Source organism: Podarcis gaigeae (assembly GCF_964106915.1).
Source record: "Podarcis gaigeae genome assembly, chromosome: 16".
Classification (NCBI taxonomy): Eukaryota; Metazoa; Chordata; class Lepidosauria; order Squamata; family Lacertidae; genus Podarcis; species Podarcis gaigeae.
The window spans coordinates 2,350,804-2,368,104 of record NC_139693.1 but is presented as its reverse complement, the minus strand read 5'-3'; positions in this window follow the sequence as shown (position 1 = coordinate 2,368,104).

Here is a 17,301-nt window from a genome sequence, read left to right as displayed (position 1 = left end):
TGTGTGTGTGTGGAGTGAGGCCTGAGACTGGTGGAGATGGTTCACATTTTTTGCTCTGCCAGACATGCATCCCCCAGAAGGTTGCATGTGGCAATGCAGCCCTCGGGCTTAAAAATCTTTCCTACCGCACATGAAAAAGGGCTGTATCTTCTGAGCCCAATTCTATGAAAGGGTCTGGGGGAGGGGATGAAAGGGTCTATTCTGTGGGGTGGGAGTGACAGGGGGTGAGAAAGCTGGGAAGGTGAACTGAGATGCAAAATCCAGCTTCCTGGGAGTAACTATATATATATGATTCCATTCCTTATCATTGTGAAGTTCAGTGGAATGGCCCATCTATGAGTGTTCCCAGTGTGATGGAATGCACAGACGTGGGTTGCATTCCTTTCATGTTGCGAACGAGGCTCCAGAATGGATCCCGTTCACAACCAGAGGTACCACTGTATAGGACAATGAAAAACTTTTGCATCTCCAACAGTTAGATACCTTAGGTAAAGGTAAATGGACCCCTGACCTTCAGGCCCAATCGTGGCCGACTCTGGGGTTGCGGCGCTCATCTCACTTTATTGGCCGAGGGAGCTGGTGTACAGTTTCCGGGTCATGTGGCCAGCATGACTAAGCCGCTTCTGGTGAACCAGAGCAGCGCACGGAAATGCTGTTTACCTTCCTGCCAGAGCGGTACCTATTTATCTACTTGCACTTTGACGTGCTTTCGAACTGCTAGGTTGGCAGGAGCAGGGACCGAGCAATGGGAGCTCAATCCCCTAACACGGGGATTCGAACTGCCGACCTTCTGATCAGAAAGCCCAAGGCTCAGTGGTTTAACCCACAGCGCCACCCACGTCCTTAGATACCTTAGATAGCCCTTTTTAAAACAAACATAATGGGGTCCAGTATATTCTGCTTTTACAGGCTGTTTGTAAGGAAGACCTTAGAAAACAACAACCAAGAGTTGATATCTGGTAGGCATCGGCTAGCAGGAAGTCTGTGCCCTCCCTGTGACTTTTCGGACTTGGTCACTTTGCAGAGGTCCTGCTAAGATTTCTTACCCTGCAATGTGCCCAGACAGAAGATATTGTGGTTGTGACGCCCTTCCAGGGCAAGAGTCTTGCAAATTTCAGAAGAAATGATGAAAGAGGCCCTGGTGAAATTCTAAAGCCCTGTAATGTTCCCTAAACAGAGAATCTCTATCTAATACTTACAGAAACAATGTACAGTAATGAAATGGTCTCACTAGCAGGTTTTGATTAAATACAACTACCAAAATAAATGCAGAAAATATAACAATGTTAAAATATCAAGAGGATAATAAGAATTATTTTAAAGGCTTTGAAAGTAAGAATAACAAAACAAGCAGGAGAAATCAATATGTAAAAAAACTAGAAGAGAAAGTTGAGGGAAGTCACGAGGGGGATGACGAAATGAGAATTGTATTTTTCTGTTATGTGATATGACATTGTGATGATAAAGTCATGCAAAATTTTATTAAAAAATATTTTTTTTAAAAAAAGAGTTATGTGTTATGTGATATGACATTGTGATGATAAAGTCATGCAAAATTTTATAAAAATATATTTTTATTTTTTTTAAAAAGAGTTGAGCGGAAAATTCTCACTGCCCTGGGAAAATTTCAGAGATTTTTCTTTTAGCTCAACCTTTGAGGTAGGGCTGGGGATGCCCTGTCTGAGATCCCAGAGGGCCACTGCCTGTCAGTGTAGACAGTACTGAACGAGGTGGGCCAATTGTCCTACTTTATTGAATATTGATTATTCTGATGAGTTTGTCGTTCGCTTTATTTATGTGTGATATGTACGATAGTGATTGCAACTTTTTTTAAAAAATGCTATTATGATTATTGTGAGCCACTTTGAGCTCAACATGTGCTGTAGGAAAAGCAGAACACAAATATTAAATTGAACCAGTGTAAAGCCACTTCTCCTTTAAATCAGCCCTTCTTAAGAACAATGAGAACTGGAAACTTGATTTATTTTTAGGGGAAGGGCTGCAGCTCAGCCTGAGAGCTTGTGCTTTGCGTGTAGAAGGTCCTAGACTCAACCCTTAAAGAGGTCCTCTGGCAGAGTTGGGCAAGGCTCTGCCTGAAACCCCGTGAGCTGCCAGTCAGAGTCTGGGCAGCATAGGCCGAGGTGGACCAATAATTCAGCATCCTGTTTTCCTACAGGAAAACAAAACAAAAGGAAAACAAGTCTCTGCACCTGGGATACCTGGGCAGGTTCCAAAAATATCGTGAGGAAAAACGAGGGAGTGCCTGGCGACGGGGAGGAAACAATGGCTTGGTTTCAGATCAACGCCAGTGAGTTGGTGGAAGAAGAAGTCAAGCTACACACCCAGGAGTGTGCAATTGTGTGTGTGTGTGTGTGTGTTTTAAATTCTCTGTTCCATGGGGGCAAGTTCCAACAAGAAAGAAGGGGGAGAAATCAATAAGCTTCACAAAATCCCTGTACAAACTTTCCAGTGACTCATGCGATTAATCATCGCCTTCCCAGAGGCAATTAAGCAGCTGTCAGGTTGTTGGCTCTCTGACTCCACCTGGTGGTCGAGAAGGGCCATCTCTACCGGCTCGCTGGCACCAATTTGAAGACCTCCTTTTCCCCATTATCCTTTCAAATACTTCTCTGCAAGGAGGAAGGAAATGGGAAAAGCTTTCCGATTGTCTTTTGACTGTAGGGGCTTACACCTCCCTTTCTGAATACAGTCTGGCAAGTATCTGTTAAGCTGAGCACACTATCAAAATATTATAATAATAATAATAATAATAATAATAATAATAATAATAATAATAATAATAATTTATTTGTACCCCGCCCATCTGGCTGGGTTTCCCCAGCCACTCTGGACGGCTTCCAACAAAGATGAAAGATACACTAAAATGCCACATATTAAAAACTTCCCTGAACAGGGCTGCCTTCAGATGTCTTCTGAATGTCAGGTTGATGTTTATCGCTTTGACATCTGATGGGAGGGCGTTCCACAGGGCGGGTGCCACTACCGAGAAGGCCCTCTCCCTGGTTCCCTGTAACTTGGCCTCTCGCAGTGAGGGAACTGCCAGAAGGCCCTCGGAGCTGGACCTCAGTGTCCGGGCAGAACGATGGGAGTGGAGACACTCCTTCAGATATACTGGACCGAGGCCGTTTAGGGCTTTAAAGGTCAGCACCAACACTTTGAATAGTGCTCAGAAACGTACTGGGAGCCAATGTAGGTCTTTCAAGACCGGTGTTATATGGTCTTGGCGGCCGCTCCCAGTCACCAGTCTAGCTGCCGCATTCTGGATATGGGTAAGAGATTCAGGAACTATTTACCATCTCAAATGAATGACCCGGCTACCCAGAAAAGGCACTCAGATAAGGCATGATCAGGTATCCTGGCAGACAGGAGAGAAGCAACACACTCAAATTTCTGTTGGGAACCACCTTTTTCTGTGATGTATGTATGATGTTTTTTGGGGTAAAGGTAAAGATACCCCTGACCATTAAGTCCAGTCGAGGCCGACTCTGGGGTTGCGGCGCTCATCTCGCTTTACTGGCCGTGGGAGCCGGCGTACAGCTTCCGGGTCATGTGGCCAGCAGGACTAAGCTGCATCTGGCGAACCAGAGCAGCACATGGAAACGCTGCTTACCTTCCTGCCAGAGCGGTACCTATTTATCTACTTGCACTTTGACGTGCTTTCGAACTGCTAGGTTGGCAGGAGCAGGGACCGAACAACAGGAGCTCACCCCGTTGCGGGGATTCAAACCGCCAACCTTCTGATCGGCAAGTCCTAGGCTCAGTGGTTTAGACCACAGCGCCAGTTGCAATTTCAAAAGTCTATATAAGAACTTGCACACCATGGTTCTGGGTTCCTGTTGCAACAGTTTAATAAAGATCAGGCTTACTAGCTGCTTTGCTTCTCTATATTTTCTGGTTGGCCTCTGTTATTTTCTCCTGATAGAGAACCTACATAAGGACTCTATACGGGCTCTTGGATACCCCATAAAGGAGCACTTGTTTTTTCTTATAACACTTCTTTGATGTTGGACATAGTTTTGAGAAAGTGAGGCATTGGGAGGAGCTGGCTAATGGGCAAGCCAGTGGGCAAGCCACACAGGTTATCTATAAAATTGGACGGTTTGGCAGTGGCGTAGCGTGGGGGGCAGGGGGGGCCGGCCGCACCGGGCGCAACATCTGGGGAGGGCGTGCTCGCACTCGCAGCTCTCTGCCCCCTGCTAAAATCCACGGGTTAGGGGGCGCAAATTGCTTGCCTTGCCCCGGGTGCTGACAACCCACGCTACACCACTGCGGTTTGGGCAGAGTTTTGGAGAAGTTTGTGCATGGACTGATTGGCCGCAGGGCTGTGCAAACTGAGGCTACCGTTTCTTGAGGGCTTCTAAGTGGCAGATTGAAGTGGTTGCTTGTATATGTCTACAGTGGTATCTTGGGTTTTTGAACATAGTCCATTCCATAAGATCTTTTGAGTTCTGAAATGTTTGAAAACTGAGGCACAAAGAGCGGTCTGCAAATTTAATAGAGAAAATTGAGAAAAATAACATATACAGTGGTTTGACTTCCAAGGTGTGTTCGAAAACCGAAGGGCCTTCTCGGTGGTGGCGCCTGCTCAGTGGAATGCCCTCCCATCAGATGTCAAGGAAATAAGCAGCTTATTTTTCAAAGACATCTGAAGGCAGCCCTGTTTAGGGAAGTTTTTAATATTGTATTGATTTTAACACTCGATTGGGAGCCGCCCAGAGTGGCTGGTTTAATTCAGCCAGATGGGCGGGGTATAAATAAATAAATAAATAAATAAATAAATAAATAATTTACTTCCGGGTTTACGGTGTTTGAAAACCGAAATGTTCGTAAACGGAGATGTTCAAAAATCAAGGTACCACTGAACATTGCTTGCTGTTTTAGAATAAAATATTTAATCTTCTCGCTCAGTTGTGTCTTCTGTATTGCTTCTGAATCTCGTTTTAAAAGAAGCAACTTGCCTTGGGCAAGACAGCCTCTTCGAAAGCCAGCCAGCTTGGTGGGATTCACAGCTTCCTGAAGCAGTGAGTTCCTTAGTTTAACACAAAGAAGGACTTTCTTTGATCTCTCCTGAACCTCCCAACATTCAGCTTCACTGGATTCCCACAAATTCTAGCAGGAGAAAAACATTTCTCTGTCCACTTTCTCCATGCGGTGCATCGTTTTTATACAAAAAAACTTCTGCAATATGTCCTCTTACTTGCCTTTTCTCTAAACTAAAATGTCTGAAGTGTTGCAACCTTTCCTCAAAGAGTTTATGGCCTGGGACTCGGGCTCAGACTCCAGCCACAGGAGTCTCAGTCCGCACTGGATCCTTTGCCTCAGGCGGCATCTGAACCAAGTCTGGGGCCTGATCCTGAAGAGTCCCAGTCTGCACAGGTTCCCCTGCAACAAGCGCCAGCTGGGCCAAGTCAGGGGCCTGAGCCTGCCCTGGCTCCAGATGCGGGGATGACCTCGTTGCCTCCAGCTGGGCCATCACTTACAGCTGCTCCACTACTGGTTGGGTCAGGGGAGGCTGAGGCGGCCTCTGGGTCTAGTAACCCACCGACGTCTCCCGAGCTGCAGAGACTGAGGTCTGAGAGAAGGAGAGACCTGAGTACTTGCAGGAGGAGTGCTCACTTTCAGGCGAGACAGGGAGGCGAGTCGCCGGGGGATCAGGACCGGCCACTACCCCGACAGAGATAAAAGGCTGTCAGACCCTGCCCCAGGTTGCGGGAGCAATGTTGCTGTTTGCCAGAACCTGTCTGTGATCCTGTGGCTGACCTTGCCTGGTTTCCTGCCTTGGTCCTGTTGGACTGACTCCTCGCGGAACACTTGGATTTGGGACCGGACCTGGACCGCGTTACTCAGGTTATCCCCGGGGCCAGCACAAAGAGGAGTCACTAGAATAACAGGAAGAATAAGGGACCAAGATGAACAGAAATTTCATGACAACTGGAATAAATATTGGATGTATATTGGAACCAATATGTAGATGTCACTGGCGGGGTTGGAATAACTCTAACAGTAAGGGATTACTATGTAAGACTAAAAATAAAATACGTGACTATAGAATTTATTTGACACTTACCAAAGGGGTGGAGGGAAGTCCAAGGCTTGGCAGAGCCTAAAATAATGTTTTTTGGTTTTTTTCTGTTTGATTTGGGGAGTGGATATACTGTAATATGTGTAAGTTATATAAATGAATTTTGTATATGTTTGTATCTTTATTTGTGTAATACTAATAAAAATGTATCATAAAGAAAAGAGGAGTCGCTGCACCCACTTGATCATTTAAGTTGAAAAAAGAGGATGAAACAGGAGCCAATGCTTTCATTCTAGAGCCATTTATTGAGTACCATGACGTAATACAGAAGATCTATAGCTGCAAGCACTGGAGGGCCCTGCCTTCATGCCCCTACAGCAATCCAACTCAACCCCCTTGCAAAGGAGGTCAGAGACAAGGGTTCTGTTCTTCAACCAACTGCTGGTGGAGAGGTGTTGCATCTGAAGGAGGCAGAATTTAATAGGCAGAGGCATTTAATCACAGTCCCTCTGAAACCGCAATCATTATCCCCTTGCCAGAAGCAGGAAAAGAGTCGGGCTGCCACCCAATTCAATCAACGTTAGCAGATTAATCATATATGTTTTAGTTGTGATTATTGAGCGATTATTGAGGAGTACAAGTGTAGCTCTGAAGGAGAAAAGCAAAATTCCGTTGTGCTTACATGATCCCTGATTGGCTAGGATCGCCTTAAGGATGATGCGTGTGGGTGCCTGCGTGGTCCCTGATTGGCCGGGACAACTTTGGGAATGATGCATGTGGGGTACTGACGTGGCCCTTGTTTGACCACATGAATGATGTGTGTGGGTGCCTGGCTGACTGGGATCACCTCAGGAGGAAGGCCATTTTTTGAAACTTAAATGGCACCAAGACAGCAGATTATCAACAGAAACAGATGTGACCTAGGACAAAGATCTCACCAAACAAAGATAAAGAAGGGGTGTTTGTGTGTCTTCCTCCCCCCCTTGAAAACCCCTCTTTTAGTCCTCAGGTTTTTGCGGGGAAAACTCAGCACAGTCCCAATTATAGGTAGTCTAGGTCCTTAATTTAGAACATTTGTTTATACCAGAACCCAGTCCATCCTGATCTTTCAAAGCATACATAATCTGAGTTGGCTCTGTTGAATGTAGCAGGGCTTACGTCAGAGTAAACACGAGTAAGATTGTGCTGTGTGAGAGAAGTGTAAGCCATGAACCACTATGCCTTTCGAGTAGGGATGCTCAGCGTACATATATATGGTAGCGTGCTAGCATAAATACCAATTATGTGAAGCAAAGGGCTGATTTAGAGCTGATTAGAACTGATTAGAAGATCTACTGAGGGAAACAGGCGATCTAAATTAATGGCTGTCATCTAAGAGGCCAGGGACACATCAATGGTGTGCTCTCCCTGATTGGTTGGGACCACTGATGTAGGGTTGATTAGAAGAGTGGATGAAAACTCAGGAGGGTCATTGGCAACCCAAAGCAGGGTTGGGGGGACACCTGTGGCCCTTCAGATCTTGGTAGACCCTGACTCCCACCAGACTGTTCATTGGCCATGCCAGCTGGGGCTGATAGAGTCCAACAACATCTGGAGGGCCACAAATGTCATCCACCCCTGATTTTGATTGCACACTGTGGATGGACAGATGGCAGAGGAGGTGTGGTCTCAGCCTGGGTTGCCTATGGCTGCTCTTGCTTCTTCTGGGCCAGGAGATATTGATAGAGCGGGTTGCAAACCAGCGGCACTTTGTCACCACACAGAAAACCCGGCTTCTCCTGGGAGCTGGATTCAGGGGTGCTCTCGCTCACGGCGCCACCTGGTGGTCTTTCTGCGCCAGGCTCGCCAACCTCCTCCAATGGTGGCTGGGCTTCTCGGGCCTGTGGGCTGCTTCTGTCACCGTCCTCGGACTGCCGTTCCATCGACCCAGGGCAGCCACTTTCTTCTTTGCAGGATACGCCCTGAACTAGGTTTTGGCGTTGTTCAGCAGCCCTAGACTGTTGTTCCCGAGCCCCTTCTCTCCCTTCAGATTTGCCTTCAGCTCTGGGTTCTGTGTTGGGTCTTCCTCGCTGGCGCTCCGTGGCCTGTGGCTCACGAGGCTGGGAGGTCTTGCCATCAGTGGATCCAGGGTCTTGAGTCTGTTGCCTCCTTGAGTCTCCTTCCTGGGCCCCTGGCTGACATGGCTGGCTTCTCTCAGCCCTTTCTAGACCACACAGGCCTCTTGTGGACTGCCTTGGATCGGGCCCACCTGGGCGTGCTCTGCCCTGCTCCCCATCGCTCCTCTGAGGCTCACGTGACTGGGCTCTCTCCCGTTCACTTGGTCTTGGTTGAGCTTCTCCAGACACAGCCGGCCCCTGCCTTCCCACCACCCTCTCTGCAGCTTCCTGCTCTCGTGGTCGTGGCCTCCTGGCCATGTCAACACTGGGTGCAACCTCACGTGGGGGTGCTCTGCTCCCCTCAACATCTTGCGCTAGAGGCTTAGCTTGTCGGACACTGCTTGGCTGAGCCATTTGGGTTTCTGGCACAACTTGCCTCCTTTGAACATTGTCCTTGGGTTCAGAATGACGGGGCTCTTCTTGGGATGCCGCCTGCTCGGTGTCACGTGACTCGGTTTGTCTTTGCTGCCCTCTCTCTCTTGGGCCAGCCTCACTGGTCTGGGTTTGCCTCTGGTCACCGTCTATTGGTTCAGTGTCACTTGACTGCATTCTTCTCTGCTGTTGAGCATCTCTTGAGTCAACATCACGGGTCTGAGTTCTCCTTTGCTGCCTGCCGTCACTTGCGGCAGCAGTTCTGGCATCCACACTGTGCAGCCTTTGCTCTCTGTCACTTTGTTCAGGGTCCCGTGACACGACTCGACGCCGCTGCGCATCATTTCTGGGGTCAGCATCACGTGTCGGTGTCCGCTTCTGGTCAACATCTGCTGGTTCAGCGTCACGCGATTGGGTTCTCCTTTGCTGTTCACCTTCTCTTGGGTCAGTGGCACGGGCCTGGGTTTGCCGCCGGTCAACATCTGTAGCATCAGTGTCCTGTGATGGTGCTCTTCTTTGCTGTCCATCACACCTTGGGTCCCCTGATCGGGTTCTTCTCTGCTCACCATCTGTTGCATCGCTGTAGTGTGACTGGGTTCTCCTCTGTTGGCTGTCTCTTTGTTCAGTGTCATGTGACTGGGTTTGGGTTCGCTGGTCGCCATGTCTTGGGTCAACCTCATGAGTCTGGGTTCGCTCCTCGTTACTCCCTCTAACATCAGTGTGCCTGGATAGGGCTCTCCGCTGCTGTTCACTATCTCTTTGGTTAGTGTCACGTGTCAGCACTTGCCTCTGGCCACTATCCCTTGCATCAGTGTCACGTGACTGGGTTCTCCTCCACTGCTCACTGTCTCTTGGCTCAGTGTCACGTGACTGGGATCGCCTTTGCTCAGTATCTTCAGCATCAACGTCACGCAATGGGGTCCTCCTCTCCTGTTCTTCACCACTTTGGTCAACATTGCGCCTCTGGCCATCAGTGTCACGTGACTGGGTTCTTCTCCGCTGCTCACTGTCTCTTGGCTCAGTATCACGTGACTGGGATCGCCTTTGCTCAGTATCTTCAGCATCAATGTCACGCAATGGGGTCTGCCTCTCCTGTTCATCCCGACTTCGGTCAACAGTGCGCCTCTGGCCATCAGTGTCACGTGACTGGGTTCTTCTCCGCTGCTCACTGTCTCTTGGCTCAGTATCACGTGACTGGGATCGCCTTTGCTCAGCATCTTCAGCATCAATGTCACGCAATGGGGTCCGCCTCTCCTGTTCTTCATGACTTTGGTCAACATTGCGCCTCTGGCCATCAGTGTCACGTGACTGGGTTCTTCTCCGCTGCTCACTGTCTCTTGGCTCAATATCACATGACTGGGATCGCCTTCGCTCAGCATCTTCAGCATCAATGTCACACAGTGGGGTCCGCCTCTGCTGTTCATCCCGACTTTGGTCAACAGTGCGCCTCTGGCCATCATGGTCACGTGACTGGGTTCTTCTCTGCTGCTCACTGTCTCTTGGCTCAATATCACGTGACTGGGATCGCCTTTGTTCAGCATCTTCAGCATCAATGTCTCTCAATGGGGCCCGCCTCTCCTGTTCATCCCAACTTCGGCCAACATTGCGCCTCTGGCCATCAGTGTCACGTGACTGGGTTCTTCTCTGCTGCTCACTGTCTCTTGGCTCAGTATCACGTGACTGGGATCGCCTTTGCTCAGCATCTTCAGCATCAATGTCTCTCAATGGGGCCCGCCTCTCCTGTTCATCCCAACTTCGGCCAACATTGCGCCTCTGGCCATCAGTGTCACGTGACTGGGTTCTTCTGCGCTGCTCACTGTCTCTTGGCTCAATATCACGTGACTGGGATCGCCTTTGCTCAGCATCTTCAGCATCAATGTCTCTCAATGGGGCCCGCCTCTCCTGTTCATTGCCACTTTGGTCAACAGTGTGCCTCTGGCTTCGCCTCTGGCCATCAGTGTCACGTGACTGGGTTCTTCTCTGCTGCTCACTGTCTCTTGGCTCAGTATCACGTGACTGGGATCGCCATTGATCAGCATCTTCAGCATCAATGTCTCTCAATGGGGCCCGCCTCTCCTGTTCATCGCCACTTTGGTCAACAGTGTGCCTCTGGCTTCGCCTCTGGCCATCAGTGTCACGTGACTGGGTTCTTCTCCGCTGCTCACTGTCTCTTGGCTCAATATCACGTGACTGGGATCGCCTTTGCTCAGCATCTTCAGCATCAATGTCTCTCAATGGGACCCGCCTCTCCTGTTCATCACGACTTAGGTCAACAGTGCGCCTCTGGCCATCAGTGTCACGTGACTGGGTTCTTCTCCGCTGCTCACTGTCTCTTGGCTCAATATCACGTGACTGGGATCGCCTTTGCTCAGCATCTTCAGCATCAATGTCTCTCAATGGGACCCACCTCTCCTGTTCATCACGACTTAGGTCAACAGTGCGCCTCTGGCCATCAGTGTCACGTGACTGGGTTCTTCTCTGCTGCTGATTGTCTCTTGTATCAATATCACGTGACGAGGATCGCCTTTGCTCAGCATCTTCAGCATCAGTGTCACACAATGGGGCCTGCCTCTCCTGTTCATCATCACTTTGGTCAACTGTGTGCCTTTGGCCACTGTATTCCTGTCGCCTGCCCCAATTGCACTCCCTTCGGCTGCCTACTGATGGATAACACCTGTCATCTTCTCTTGGTCTAGAAAGGGACTGTCTTGCCTGGGGCCTTTCCCTCTCATCATCACTGAAGTCAGCCTCCTCAGGTCTCCTCCTCTCATCTTCCCGGGACTCAGAATAACGTGACTGCGGCCTTCTCCTGCTCCCTCTTTCTTGGGTATCAGGGTCAGAATACTGCTGCCTTCCTCGTCTACCCTCTCGTCGAGCAGATTCTGGGGCTTCAGGCATCCTCCTCTCAACATCTCTGTCCAAAGGCTCAGAGTCATAATATTGCTGCCGCCTCTGACCATCACCTCTTTGTTCTCGTTCACGTCTTTGAGGCCTGCAGGATTCATAGTCATGAGGTTCAAGGTCACCAGACAGGGGTCTCCTCCTCAGATTCTCCTCCTCTTGGGCCTCATCCTGATGGTACTGCTCCCGTCTCCTGCCTTCTTCTGGTGTTTGTGCATGTCTTTGGGACCTTCTCCGGTCACCCTCTCTGAGCTCTGACTCACGAGATTGGGGCCTTCTCCTCTCACCGTCTGTAGGTTTACGTTCGTACGGATGGAGCCCACTCCACTGACGCTCTCTGTGTTCTGGATCACGAGACCCTCGCTGATCTTCCAGCTCTGCTCTTGTGGTTGACTCCCGTGGATAAGGTCTGGTCCACTCGTCTTGACCCACAGGCTGGCGCCTCCTCCGTTCAGATTCTCTTATGCCAGGCTCATGGAGCTCAGCCTCTCTAGACTGAGCTGTGTATCGTCTTCTCTGCTCATCCACTCTGTAGTCAGGATCACTAGACCTGGGTCTCTCTCTGTATTCTTCCTCAGGCATCTGAGACCTTCTCTGCTCTTGTTCTGCATCACGGGACCGAGATCTCCTCTCGCCCTCTCTAGGAAATGAGTAGCGTTCATCATCAAAGTCTACTGGTTCACGGTCAGATCTTTGGTCCCTGTGTGCATCAGATACACGCTGGTCACGTCTGCTAGACCTCCGCTCAGCTTCACGTACGTAATCCTCCCTCCTTCCATCTTCCCGTTCTCGGGGTTCATGGGATGGGCGAGATCTTCCATAATCAGATCTGATTTCCTGTACTGCACATCGACGGTTGTGGCTTTCTTCATCCATCCGTGGTCCAGACATATGTGGCCTTCTCAGGTCCTCTTCCTCCTCCAGTTGATGCTCAGTCTCTCGTACTTGATGTCGCCTCTCATCTTCTTCTCTTTGTGTGGCCTCTTGGGAATATCGCTCACTTTCCCCCCTTTCCCGTAGCCGAGGATCACGTAGCAGAGGACGTCTTTCACCATCTTCTCTCTGGACACGCTCCCGCGATTGGCGCTGATGGTCGTCTTCCATCTCTGGTTCTCTACGTCTTAGTTGACGACGGCCAGCATCACTCCTACGTGGCTCATCTCCAAGGGGCTGCTGACGAGTCCCCACATCTGCCTGCTCTTCGGACTTACGTGGCCAGTCCTCATGCTCATTTTCCGAATCCTGAGGCTCACGGGATGGATGGTCCCTCCCACGATCATCCCTCAAGTCCTGATCACGAGCATGACGGCTCCTCTCAACTGCTCGGGCAGCAGTGTCCCGTGGAAAGGAATCTCTTCTCCCCTCGTCTCTAGTGGCAGCTTCCAGCTGATGAAGTCGTGGGCGGTCAGAGTCCCGCCTCTCGCGATCGTAGCTTCCTTCCCTTTCATCCTCCCTTAGATGGCGATCGTCTCGTCCTTCTCCTCGAGTTTCCCTTTCACGTAAGGCTCTACGGGCTTCTCCCTGCTGAAGGAGGCATTCTCTGGGCTGCAGGTGGCTGTAGCAGGCCTTGGCCACTCTGAAGATGAGCAGCAGGTATTCGTTGAAGTCCACCAAGCCGTCCCCATTGATGTCCAGCAGCTGGAAGGTCATCTCAACCGTCTCAGGATCAGAAGGGTTCTGAAAGATGGAGAAGGCAGAGGGTGTTACCCTTTAGCTCTGTTGAAATTCTGTTCCTCAGCAAAGGTTCTTGCTATCTCTAACCTTGGTTGTGTTAGATATGTTTGTGGAGAATTAGATCTCAAACTTAAACAGCTGTTGAGCCGTGGTAGCTTAGAACTGGGATACCTTGCAGAATTTGCATCCTGAGCAGTGGCATGGAAAACGTTGGGAAAATGCTCTTTTATCTTTTTTATTATTATTGGAAATTTTATTTACAACATAACATAACCCCCCCAATACAGAAACCCACCCTCATTAAATGTGAGCATAACATACAATAAGCATAACATTCAACAATACAAACAACCAAATAAAATACTTCCTTCATCCTGTATCTGGCCTCCTTATTTACTTCTTATAAGCTGTTTCCTTTATGAATAATTATTAAGATTTTTCTAATTATAACTTAAATTTCCACAAAGTCTCCTGCAGACATTGTTCGAAACAAGTCCAGGTGTGTATTTTAGGGCACTGTTTTGTGAAGTATTCTCTGCATTTCCCCCATGCTTTTTTGAAACTCTTGTCTAGTGTGATCCCTAATTGCCTCCGTTAATCTAGCCAGTTCTATATACTCTAACAGTTTGTCTTGCTATTCCTTTTTTGTTGGCACAGTTTCTTTTTTCCAGTTTTTAGCAATTAGGATCCTTGCCGCTCCTGCGGCAAAGAGGAATATTTTCTGATCTTCTCTTGCTAGGCAAAATGCTCTTTTAGATCAAGCAACACAAAAGGGGACAACAGATAAAGGACCCATTTGAGAAAGTATGGAAAGGGCTTATGGACTCTACAAGTCCAAAGGTTAATGCCTCCAGGAACCTTTTGATTTACCTTCTTCACCTCGAAACTCCATAAAGAAAATATACACATGATGGAAAGTATTACGATGATCTGTGCATATTGAACTGCCTTGAGCCTGTTGCATCTGTTTCATTTATTTATTGTTTCATAAAAATTAATTTCTGTACCCCCCCCAGACCCTCAAAGCAGTTCACAAAAAGGTAAAACAATAGATTCATCAATAAGAAGAATTAATAGCAATTTAAATTTTCCCAGAAAAATGAAATAACTATAGACTAAAAACAAGATGAATTTTAACAGGGAGAAATGTAAAGTATTGCACTTGGGCAAAAAAAATGAGAGGCACAAATACAAGATGGGTGACACCTGGCTTGAGAGCAGTACATGTGAAAAGGATCTAGGAGTCTTGGTTGACCACAAACTTGACATGAGCCAACAGTGTGACGCGGCAGCTAAAAAAGCCAATGCAATTCTGGGCTGCATCAATAGGAGTATAGCATCTAGATCAAGGGAAGTAATAGTGCCACTGTATTCTGCTCTGGTCAGACCTCACCTGGAGTACTGTGTCCAGTTCTGGGCACCACAGTTCAAGAAGGACACTGACAAACTGGAACGTGTCCAGAGGAGGGCAACCAAAATGGTCAAAGGCCTGGAAACGATGCCTTATGAGGAACGGCTAAGGGAGCTGGGCATGTTTAGCCTGGAGAAGAGGAGGTTAAGGGGTGATATGATAGCCATGTTCAAATATATAAAAGGATGTCACATAGAGGAGGGAGAAAGGTTGTTTTCTGCTGCTCCAGAGAAGCGGACACGGAGGAATGGATCCAAACTACAAGAAAGAAGATTCCACCTCAACATTAGGAAGAACTTCCTGACAGTAAGAGCTGTTCGACAGTGGAATTTGCTGCCAAGGAGTGTGGTGGAGTCTCCTTCTTTGGAGGTCTTTAAGCAGAGGCTTGACAACCATATGTCAGGAGTGCTCTGATGGTGTTTCCTGCTTGGCAGGGGGTTGGACTCGATGGCCCTGGTGGTCTCTTCCAACTCTATGATTCTATGAGGTTAATTAGGAATCTGCACCTTCAGCAAAGTGCAAGAAAGGTTTATTCATTTTTTTAAAATAAGAGGGATGGTCCTGATTGCACTATCCTTGTCCCTGGCAGACTGGCCAATACTCCTCCCCCCATTGGTGATTTTTTCTCCATCAGAACTCCAGCTCACCTTGATGACCTCACCAAACTCCTTCAAGATGAGCCGCTTCATCTCCCTCCTGTTCAGGGTGGAGCAGTCGCCATGCCGCTTTGCATACTTGTAAAAGACCCCGATGATAGTGCAAATGCTGCCCAGGAGGTAAGGCATCTTCACGAGGGTTCTGCTGGGACTAGTCAGAGAAAGCGTCACCATTAGCACACGATACTCCCCCACCCCCCGCAGCGCCCCTGAGGGCTGAAACAGATGGCTTAATTAAAAAACAACAACCCTTTTTTGTTGAATTAAATAAATAAATTCAACAGTGTACAGTGCAACCTCAGGTTAAGTACTTAATTCGTTCCAGAGGTCCGTTCTTAACCTGAAACTGTTCTTAACCTGAAGCACCACTTTAGCTAATGGGGCCTCCTGCTGCCACCACACCGCCGGAGCACGATTTCTGTTCTCATCCTGAAGCAAAGTTCTTAACCTGAAGCACTATTTCTGCATTTGCGGAGTCTGTAACCTGAAGCGTATGTAACCCGAGGTACCACTGTAAACGAGTTTTGGCGGATGGAATAATGGAATACTGAATCATTTAGTTTATGTAAAATATGCAGGGACATGTTATGCAAAACGAACCATGGAAAGAGAGGAAGGGAAGTCGTTGATATTCTAAGGTTGTTTAAATGAATATTCTAAAATGTAAAACAGAAAATTTAATAAAAAATAAAAATAAAAAACCTTTTTATTGAGATAGACTTATTGGAGGAAAATATCCCATAAACTGAAAATCTCTGTTCGGTCCAGTGCAAATGACAGGTTTTAGGCACAATGAAAGCATACCGAACTCTACTTACCGTAGCTTTGCAAATGTGCTAGCAGTTTTATTGCCGCACCACTAGGAGTTTGGTTTGCTTTAATATCATTCATGAATACGGAGGAATACGGACCAAGGGTCAGTTCAGTTTATGTTATAGAATGGGCTACATGAAAAGGCGATTGATAAGATACAATACACCCATGCTCTCTTATTTTATTTTATCATATTCTTACCATATCTCTGTCTAGATGGTGTACACATAATAAGAAGGCAAGGGAATTAGGATAAACATTTTCGTTTGATCCACCATGTGTTCAACATATTGGTAAAGGTATGCTTTTTTGTGATGTGCAAATGACATGAGAAAACTTGGTATACTTATTTGTATAACATTCTTGTTTATAAAATAAAATAAAAACAATATATATTCTGCCTTCATGTTCCATGTCTGCATTGATGCTACATAGTGATATTCTTCTGGCATCACCCCACCCCCCTTCTCATTCTTATTTTCCTCTGTAAGTTTCTTTTCTTTTCTTATTGTTGTAAAACTTCAACTTTGGGTTGACATGGGAGATATGTCTGGCTAATTTACTAGGAATCCCCTTCCTCCACAATTCAGAACAGGGTTAGAACAAGCATGTGGGGGTTGTGTGTGGTCAGGCAATTGTGGTCCTCCAAGTCTGCCTGCTGGAGGAGACTCTTGAGAGTCCCATGGACTGCAAGAAGATCCAACCTCTCCATTCTGAAGGAAATCAGCCCTGAGTGCTCACTGGAAGGACAGATCCTGAAGCTGAGGCTCCAAGACTTTGGCCACCTCATGAGAAGAGAAGACTCCCTGGAAAAGACCCTGATGTTGGGAAAGATGGAGGGCGCAAGGAAGGGGACGACAGAGGACGAGATGGTGGGACACTATGGAAGTACCGGAACGGATTACTTCTGGGCTTGCTGCTCGCGCATGTGCAGGAGCACAAACTGCACGTGCGTGCACAGAGCGGCACTTTGTCGAGCGTCTGGGTCTCTGGAACGGATCCCGGACTCAAAACAAGGTACCACTGATGTATAGATGGTATATTACACCAGTGAAATTAGCTAAAATGTATAGGACAAATAATAAATGTTGGAAATGTAAAGAAAAAGAAGAAACAATTTATCACACGTGGAGGGAATGTAAAAAAGTAAAGAACTTATGGGAAATGATATATATAATGAGATGAAAAAGATGTTGAAATATACATTCTTAAAAAAAACCAGAAGCATTTTTACTTGGTATTAAAGGACAAGCCATTAATATACAAGATGTCAAA